This window comes from Lepidochelys olivacea (genome assembly GCF_965140295.1).
Source record: "Lepidochelys olivacea isolate rLepOli2 genome assembly, chromosome: 10".
NCBI classification, from domain to species: Eukaryota; Metazoa; Chordata; order Testudines; family Cheloniidae; genus Lepidochelys; species Lepidochelys olivacea.
Genome location: NC_140420.1, coordinates 3611220 through 3619474, shown reverse-complemented (window position 1 = coordinate 3619474; position 8255 = coordinate 3611220). Strand labels below are relative to the sequence as shown.

The 8255-nt window shown below is 50.2% G+C and overlaps 1 protein-coding gene and 1 long non-coding RNA gene across 3 annotated transcripts in view; one reads left to right on the top strand and one right to left on the bottom strand.

The window, feature by feature from the left end:
• Positions 1–3869: 3869 nt before the first annotated feature.
• LOC311527185 lies at positions 3870–5388 on the bottom strand. The gene is made up of 3 exons (XR_014713271.1): positions 5345–5388; positions 4387–4418; positions 3870–4067 (listed from the first exon to the last, which is right to left on the bottom strand). It is a non-coding gene; the product is annotated as an uncharacterized lncRNA (long non-coding RNA).
• A 336-nt stretch (positions 5389–5724) lies between these two features.
• Positions 5725–8255, top strand: part of TRAF7 (TNF receptor associated factor 7) — a 47841-nt gene continuing 45310 nt past the window's right edge. For both annotated transcript variants that reach the window (XM_084641516.1, XM_084641514.1), the window contains exon 1: positions 5725–5845. The gene's annotated coding sequence lies outside the window, so the exon portion shown is untranslated. The remainder of the gene's footprint in view (positions 5846–8255) is intronic.

Below are 8255 nucleotides of genomic sequence, written 5' to 3'. Positions count from 1 at the left end.
CAGCATATCTCTTGTGAGGAAACAATGTGCTACCTTTTAAATATAAGCTACTTGCTCTGTGTAAAGGTAGCCATGTGTTGCAATAACCACACGAGTCTCACATTAGACCACAGAACTATCCGCGTTAAAATCACCCAATTCGTGGCTGTTTTCACTTTTTTCAAGCTTGTAAGCAGCAGCAAGGGCAGAGCAGGAGGTGGAGATTGAGTCTGGACAAGGGCATTACGGTGTGCAGGTGAGCTTTGCTGTGCTCCTGTTGCTGCTAACATCAGTAGCTGGCCTGCCTGCCCAGCTGGCAAATAGGTTTCTTCTTAGTTAGCCAGGCTCATTCCCTCTTATTAGACTGCGCATAACTGCTTTGGCTGAAAATATTAATGGAGAAAAGTGGCATTCCTCTTTATTGACTCTGCTGCTACTGACTGTGCACCAATATTCTGAGTCACTACAGTGTATTTGCAGAACTCCTAGGCAGAGGCAGGTTTCAGAGTAGCAGCCGTGTTAGTCTGTATTCACAAAAAGAAAAGGAGGACTTGGGGCACCTGAGAGACTAACATTTATTTGAGCATAAACTTTTCGTGAGCTACAGCTCACTTCATCAGACGCATCCAGTGAAGTGAGCTGCAGCTCACGAAAGCTTATGCTCAAATAAATGTGTTAGTCTCTAAGGTGCCCCAAGTCCTCCTTTTCTTTTTAGGCAGAGGTAGTTGTCTAGGGCTAGGAGAGGACCTAGCAGAAATATACATGGGGACATTAGAGCATCACTACTGTTCATTTGGGCAATGACAGTCTGGATCTGGCCTCTGGAGCACGCACTTCTCCTTTTGATCTGCAAAGCAAAGTCCTTCAAGGAGCTTTCTGCTCCTCTCCTTGGGTCTGGTGCCACTATGTGGCACCTAAAGGAAGTACTCCCCCCTGCCTGCCACTGAACTGGAAATTGTCAGAACCCAGCACTAGTGAACTTAGGCCATTCCTTCAGTACCTATGTAGTGAAATCACCCATACACTGAAAATTGTTAGATTCTGCTTTTAAAAAAACTAGTTTTCAGTGGTCTAACAGTACCTGAACTTTCTCACTGTGGAGAAGCATGTGGTGAGCCCCCCCTGCAAGACACCAGCCTCAATCACTGTATGGAGATGCCAAACAGTGACAGCTAATTGCAAAATCCTTCTGGAAAACTCACCAGTATACTTAATCCTTAATTAATACTTAATCCTAAAATTCTGGTAGATTGCTGCCTCTCTCCTAGCAGGGCATAATCCTTTGAGCTTTGCTGTCTTTAATAAACCTGAAAAGAACCCCCACCTCCATTCTTTAAAATCTGCCAGTAGGAATAGAACTATTTAAAATCAGATAGGAGTAAAAAATGTCAATGTCATTGCAGTGTGCTTTCCTGCCTTCCTCCCCAATTAAATCCCCCTGGTGTGAAGCAAACACTGATTGTTTTAACGGCCAGTATCAAATAACTGATATTTTTTCTGGTTAAAAGCCTAGACTTTAAAAATAAGACTAAATATCCCACTGCACTTGATTAAAGCCCTTTCTGCTGCTTGACTTCTGCAGTCTATTTCTCAAAACTAACCTAGACTCTACTGCAGCACCTCCTGGGACTTGTTAAGTTCTTGGCATCTATTTTTACATGGGCTTTTACTGCCACCAAGCAAGGAAGAATTATTCAGTACATTCAATCATAAACAAGCCTAAGAACTCAGTGTTGTGTGCACTAAAAACTTACTGTCAGTTGTTTTACAGTTTTTAATGTTCTGTTCCTCTTAATAAATTTTTTTAAATGAGCCTGAGTCTTGACAATGGTATCTTGGTTTCAAAATAGAGAGCTAAGTAGAAACAAAAATAAAACCCAACACCCTCAGCTGTTTAGTTACCCAGCCCATAGAAACCCCTTCCCCTGCTGTAGGAAGCACCTGTATTACAATCTCTGATCTCTCAAATCACTTCCATCACCAAGAACCAACACAGGAACGGCTACACTGGGTCAGACCCACGGTCCATCCAGCCCAGTATCCGGTCTGCTGACAGTGGCCAATACCAGGTGCCCCAGAGGGAAGTGAACTTAACAGGTAATGATCAAGTTCTCTTTTAAACCCTATTATATAGGGTTAGCCTTCACAACCTCCTCAGGCAAGGAGTTCCACAGGTTCACTCTGCACAGTGTGAAGAGCTTCCTTTTGTTTTAAACCTGCTGCCCATTAATTTCATTTGGCCCCTAGTTCTAATTATATGAACAAAGAAAAGTTATTTGCTTGTTCCCTTTCTCCACACCACTCATGATTTTTATAGACCTACCATATCCCCCCTTAGTCTCCTCTTTTCCAAGCTGAAAAGTCCTAGCCTCTTTAATCTCTCCTCATATGGGACCCATTCAAATCCCTCATCATTTAAGTTGCCCTTTTCTGAACCTTTTCTAATTTAAACTGACTTCACTGCTGGACTGAATTGCACCAGGGGAGAAAGATCACATACCTACCCAGGCAGGAACAGATTCGCCAAGTAAACTACATTTCAGATCTAACTGGTCCCCGAATTGGCTCTACACAGAGTCCAATGTTCACTCCTGTACTTTTCTACTGAGAACACCTACATTGTCTACTGCTCTAGGCTAGGCCAATTAACTTTACCTTTATGGTAGGTATCCAAAAACACCAGGAGTTTTCTGCATAATTCCAAGGCAAGTCAAATCAAAGGTTTAACCTTTCCATACTTCTCTTTGGAGATACCTCAACAAGTTAACTGTAGTAAATTTACTATTAAATCCTGCTAGTAACAGACTGATACAGTTCATCTTAACCTGCGATGTGAGTAGACTATTCTGTAACAATCCATCTGTTCTCTCCCTCTAGAGCCTACATTGTCATACCTTCCACCAAGGAAGGCTGTGAAAAGCACTGCAGCTCACACCACTACTCCTAAACAGCTTCAAAGAATAGAGCTTTTATATTGGAGGTCCTGACCCATCCAATGGATGGCACATTCAGGATACCATCAAACCCACACACTGACTTGCATTAGACACTTTGTCAAATGTTTATGAAAATTTGAGTTCCATACTCCAGTATTGAAAATTAAGTAAATCCAGCTCAGAGGCCATTCTTAGATTCTCCTTGACTAAGACAAGTTGTTTGGTATTGCTACAAGTTTGCCATTATTCAATAGAATTTTACTTTCTTTGTAGCTTAGTTTTTTCCAAATATCAAGACAGCTTTCTTCCATCACTGGGCTTAAAAAAAAAAGTGACTGACTTCTCTATCCATTACTGAAGGCCAGAGTAGTAAACCAAAGAATTCCTCATTGTATCAACTATGGCAGAATTAGATTAAACATCTGGCTAGAATGTGTTATCAAGCTTATTAAAATGGGGTTTCTCAGTTGGACTATCTTTGAACACAGAATTGTTAGCTTTAGCTGTTACTTCCCACCTCACCAGAATAAGGCTAAGGGTTACTGAACCTTGGGCCAAAGCTACATGCCATAGAGCAGCATGGAATTAAGGATCATCTTTTCCAGATAAAATGATGATTCTTTCCTTCACACCACAACAGTTTAACAGCATATTCTCCTGCTTCCTCCCTCCCCCCACAGGCTCTTCCAATAAGCAATGGAACCACCATTGGTGGTCCTTATCAAAGGGGAAACTTGAAGTTCCTGTTAACCATTTAATATGTTCTATATATTATTTGTAAAGATAAAGCCAAAGAAATGCCCCCTGCCCTTCAAATAGTACTGAGTTTTATGGCAGTTTAGACCAGCACTCCAAAAAGTTCCATCTGAACAAACAACCTTCACGCAGGCGTGAACATTTCTTTAGCATGTTGTGTGAATGAATAGGAAAGTCTCACATTAAAAGAACCGCAAGTTGTTTCACTCTGTTTAATAAGACTTACATTTCATTTACATTCATACAATATACTTTTCATGTTTCATTCAAAATGCATAACATGTCACAAGTGCTTTAAAGTAAATCCAAATTACAGCCACTGCATTTGAATTAGAGATTTACAGTCCTTTTGATGCCAACAATGGAAGTGAGCTGCTCTTCTGGTCCATTTCATTCCTACAAAGAGACGGCAGCATTACACTCCAACCAGTAAACACATAGTAAAACAAATAGCAAACTGACTCCCCCCGCATAGATTACAAACCTCTCTATTCCAGTCCTTGTCAGAGGATTTTCACCTTTACCTGAACAAGATTTAAAACTAGCCTGAGCCTCAGCCAGGAAAACCATAATCAAATACTGCAGGTACAGTTTTCAGACGAGGTGTCAGAAATAAAGTCACTCATCATTGGCTCAAGTTTAGGGTTTGCTGGCCCCGTTGAAACATGCAGACTTCATGGCCTCATTTTAACAAGAATCACTGGTCTAGACTCACCTCTACTTGCGCTGACCAGACCATCCAGCAACCTAAAAAAAGCCACACCAGTTAATACATCTCAGACAAGGAATGATAGCTACAAGAACAAAGGTGCAGCCTCGGGCATGAAGTGTAATCAAGTACTGCTTGGGCAATACTCATAGGGGGTGTCAGAAACTGAAAGCTCATCGCAGGCTACCCTTGGCAGGACACACATCGCAACGGGTAACGCAGCGACTGCCACAACAGCAGCTGGTCCGACCTTCAGCTTGGGCAAGCCTGCGTCAGTAGCAGACCCCAAGGTTAAGTATATACTAGAAAAAACAGGTGCATTAAAGCCACGGCAGGGAACAAGTTTTGAACAGCGCATACGCGTTAGCCCGCCATGCCGCTTACGTCCACACTTGGCATGGGGCGGGGCGGGACGAGATCCCCAGTTGGCGTCCGGGGAAGCGAGCTGTCGCTCGCGAAAGCTTATGCGCAGATAACCTGGTTAGCCTGCAAGGTGCCCCCAGTCCTCCTGGTCTTTTCCCGGTTTACACAGCTACGCCGGCACGGACAGCGCGCACCGCGCTAAGTCTACACTGGGGGGGGGGGGGTCAAGCCCTGCCCGCCGCTCCAAGTGTAGACCCGCCCAGCCGGCACGTGCGACCCCCCCCCACCCTGCCTGGCTCACACTAGGCATCAGCCTCCGCAGCCCCAGGCGTCTAACACGTGCCAGGCGGGGGCGGGGGGGGGGGGTCTGGGCCGCACGGCCCCGCCCAGCGAACACGGGTTCCAGCCGCCCCCGGCCCGTCCGCACTAGAGCTGGAGAGCGTGTTCGCCGCCCCGTGTCTAGCCCCCTCCCCGCAGGCAGCCCCCACACCGGGGCCGGGCCCGGACGCCTGGGTTCCGGCCCCTCCCTCAGCGCCCCGGAGGGCCCGGGCCGGCTCCCCCGGCAAGGGGCCTCCGCGGCGCGCCCGCGAGCCGCCCTCACCTCAGCCACCGCCGCGCAGAGAGAGAGAGTCCCCGCCCCCTACCGCGACCTTTATGGCCACCCCCGCCTCCCGCACAGCCAGTCACAAACACTCGTTTCGGAAAAGCCCCGCCTCCTCCGGCTCTAATTGGTAGCTGCTCCCCCCACGCACCAGTCCTGCCAGAGACTCGTTTTTAGCCGTGCGATTGGGCAGGAGCTTTGAGGGACGTACACTAGTGGCCAATAGTGACATGGATTGCAGCATAGAGTGAGCAGATGAGCACCAATCAGGGCAAGGCGGCCTAGGGCTGCTGGGGTTTGTAGTCCATGAGCCACGGGGTTCTCTGGCGGGTGGGCGGGGGGCTGCCGATGAGGGACTACAACTCCCAGGGAGCCCTGGGACCTGCGCTTCCGGCCTGGCTCGGCAGGCACAGCAAGCGCTGGGGCAGCAGCTGGAGGAGCAGCAGATCACTATGGGCCGGTACCGTCCAGCCGCGGTCGGGCCGCTGCCGCCGCCGCCAGGTGAGTGCGGGGCCGGGGATCTGGCGGGCCGGGGCCCCCGGGGACGGATGGGGTCCCGGCCCTGAGGCTGGGGAGCCCTTGGGTGAGGGCCGGGGAATGGAGGGGGAGGGGCTGTGGGGGGCCGGATCACGAGGGGGAGGGGCTGTGGGGGGCCGGATCACGAGGGGTAGCTGTAGGGTGGGGGGAGGGGCTGTGGGGGGCCGGATCACGAGGGGGAGGGGCTGTGGGGGGCCGGATCACGAGGGGGAGCTGTAGGGTGGGGGGAGGGGCTGTGGGGGGCCGGATCACGAGGGGGAGCTGTAGGGTGGGGGGAGGGGCTGTGGGGGGCCGGATCACGAGGGGGATGGGCTGTGGGGGGCCGGATCACGAGGGGGAGGGGCTGTGGGGGGCCGGATCACGAGGGGGAGCTGTAGGGTGGGGGGAGGGGCTGTGGGGGGCCGGATCACGAGGGGGATGGGCTGTGGGGGGCCGGATCACGAGGGGGAGGGGCTGTGGGGGGCCGGATCACGAGGGGGAGCTGTAGGGTGGGGGGAGGGGCTGTGGGGGGCCGGATCACGAGGGGGAGCTGTAGGGTGGGGGGTTGGATCACAAGGAGCTGTAGGGTGGGGGAGGGGCTGTGGGGGGCCGGATCACGAGGGGGAGGGGCTGTGGGGGGCCGGATCACGAGGGGGAGCTGTAGGGAGGGGGAGGGGCTGTGGGGGGCCGGATGACGAGGGGGAGGGGCAGTGGGGGGCCGGATGACGAGGGGGAGCTGTAGGGTGGGAGTAGGGGCTGTGGGGGGCCGGATCACGAGGGGGAGCTGTAGGGTGGGGGAGGGGCTGTGGGGGGCTGGATCACAAGGGGGAGCTGTAGGGTAGGGGGGCTGGATCACAAGGGGGTGTTGTGGGGGGAGGGGCATGGGGAGGCACCTAGGGGTGAAGGATCTGTGTCTGGGGTGGGGGGGCTTTGTGGGGGAGGCTGTGGGGGGAGACCCGGGGAGGGGGTGTGGGGCAGGCTGCAGGTGAGGAGAATGGGGATGGGATCTGTTGGGGGAAGCTGTGGCCGGTTGTGTGACAGGGGCACTGGTGTGATCTGTTCCCAGCGCTGCAACAGGGGCGCAGTTTGATCTCACGTGTATGGGGGCGACAGGGCTTGCTGCTCGATGCAGGGTCTGCTGCGGGAGCTCCTGGTAGATACTCAGCACCTCAAGGGTTAAGAGGCTGTTGGCCTCTATGCATGGGGGTTACACTGTGAGTTGTTGCACTCCTATTGGTTACTCTTGCAGGGGAATGACAAGCCTGACACATTATTGCAACAGCTGTTCTATGCTGCACTTGTGTTTAGTTAACTGGCTGACAGCTGTGTGGAGGTGCTGAGCGCTGCAGTTGGCCACTGGATAAAGCTATGCACACGGCTCTCTGGGATGACTCTCTTGGTGGCTGTTTCCTTGTCTTTTATTAAAAGTTAAATCATTTGTTAAATCCCAATAGGGGATGTGTGACTGTCCAGTGCACAATAGAGCCAGGTCTCCTGTCTCCTTATGGGACGTAGGCCTCAGTAAGTCTTGACTGCCTCTCGCTCTCCCTATCTCTTATCTCAATACCTTCTCTCTGCTAGGTGCTATTTTATATACTTCTTTATCATACAGTGCATTTCAAATCTATATTGGCTAGTTGTGTTGCATGTCCTGCCCCTGGGGTATGTGCTGCTGATTGTCCTCCATTTCTCTTGATCACCTTAATAATCACATTTCCTTCAGGTTTTTGCCCTTAGCTTTCCCATTACTTGTCTCTCAATATGCATTTAGTAGTAAGATTCTGCAATTGCCTCAAGGATATTTTGGTTACAGATCTTCCTCTTTGGGGCAGAGTAGAAAATTGCTCTTTGAATCTTTCATCTCAGATGGCCTCTTCAGTTCCGCTTGATTTTCGTGCCAATGTCTAGCTGCTGTCCATGTACCAGAGCCATTTTTTCCTACTTGATCAGATTTCAACCCACCGATCTTTTTTGTTCTGTGGAGCTATGAAGCGTGGGCTCTCTTTCAGTTCAGCTTGCCTTCGTGCTGGGATCCCATTGTAAGCCACTAAGCGGGAACCTGTCTGCTGTATGCGGATAGACATGAAAGGAAAGATCAGTGTAGCCCTCAACAGCTGTTGATGCACATGTAACAAGTAAGGAGCAGGTTACTGTGTTCTCCCTGTGAAGATTAACTACACTGCAAAGAACTCCTGTGTGGCATTAATGTATTTTCTGAACTTTGAAAATGGTACCAAATCCTTCCTTTCTGCTCTGGTAAGTTCAGTTTTTCTCCTTAAAGTCCCCGTGCTGTTTTAATTCACCTCTCTCCTAACCTGATTAGCATTAGTAGTAAGTACCTTTGCATTTCAGCATAGAATGGTTGCTGGGTGAGTGATCTCTGTAGAGCTGGAGG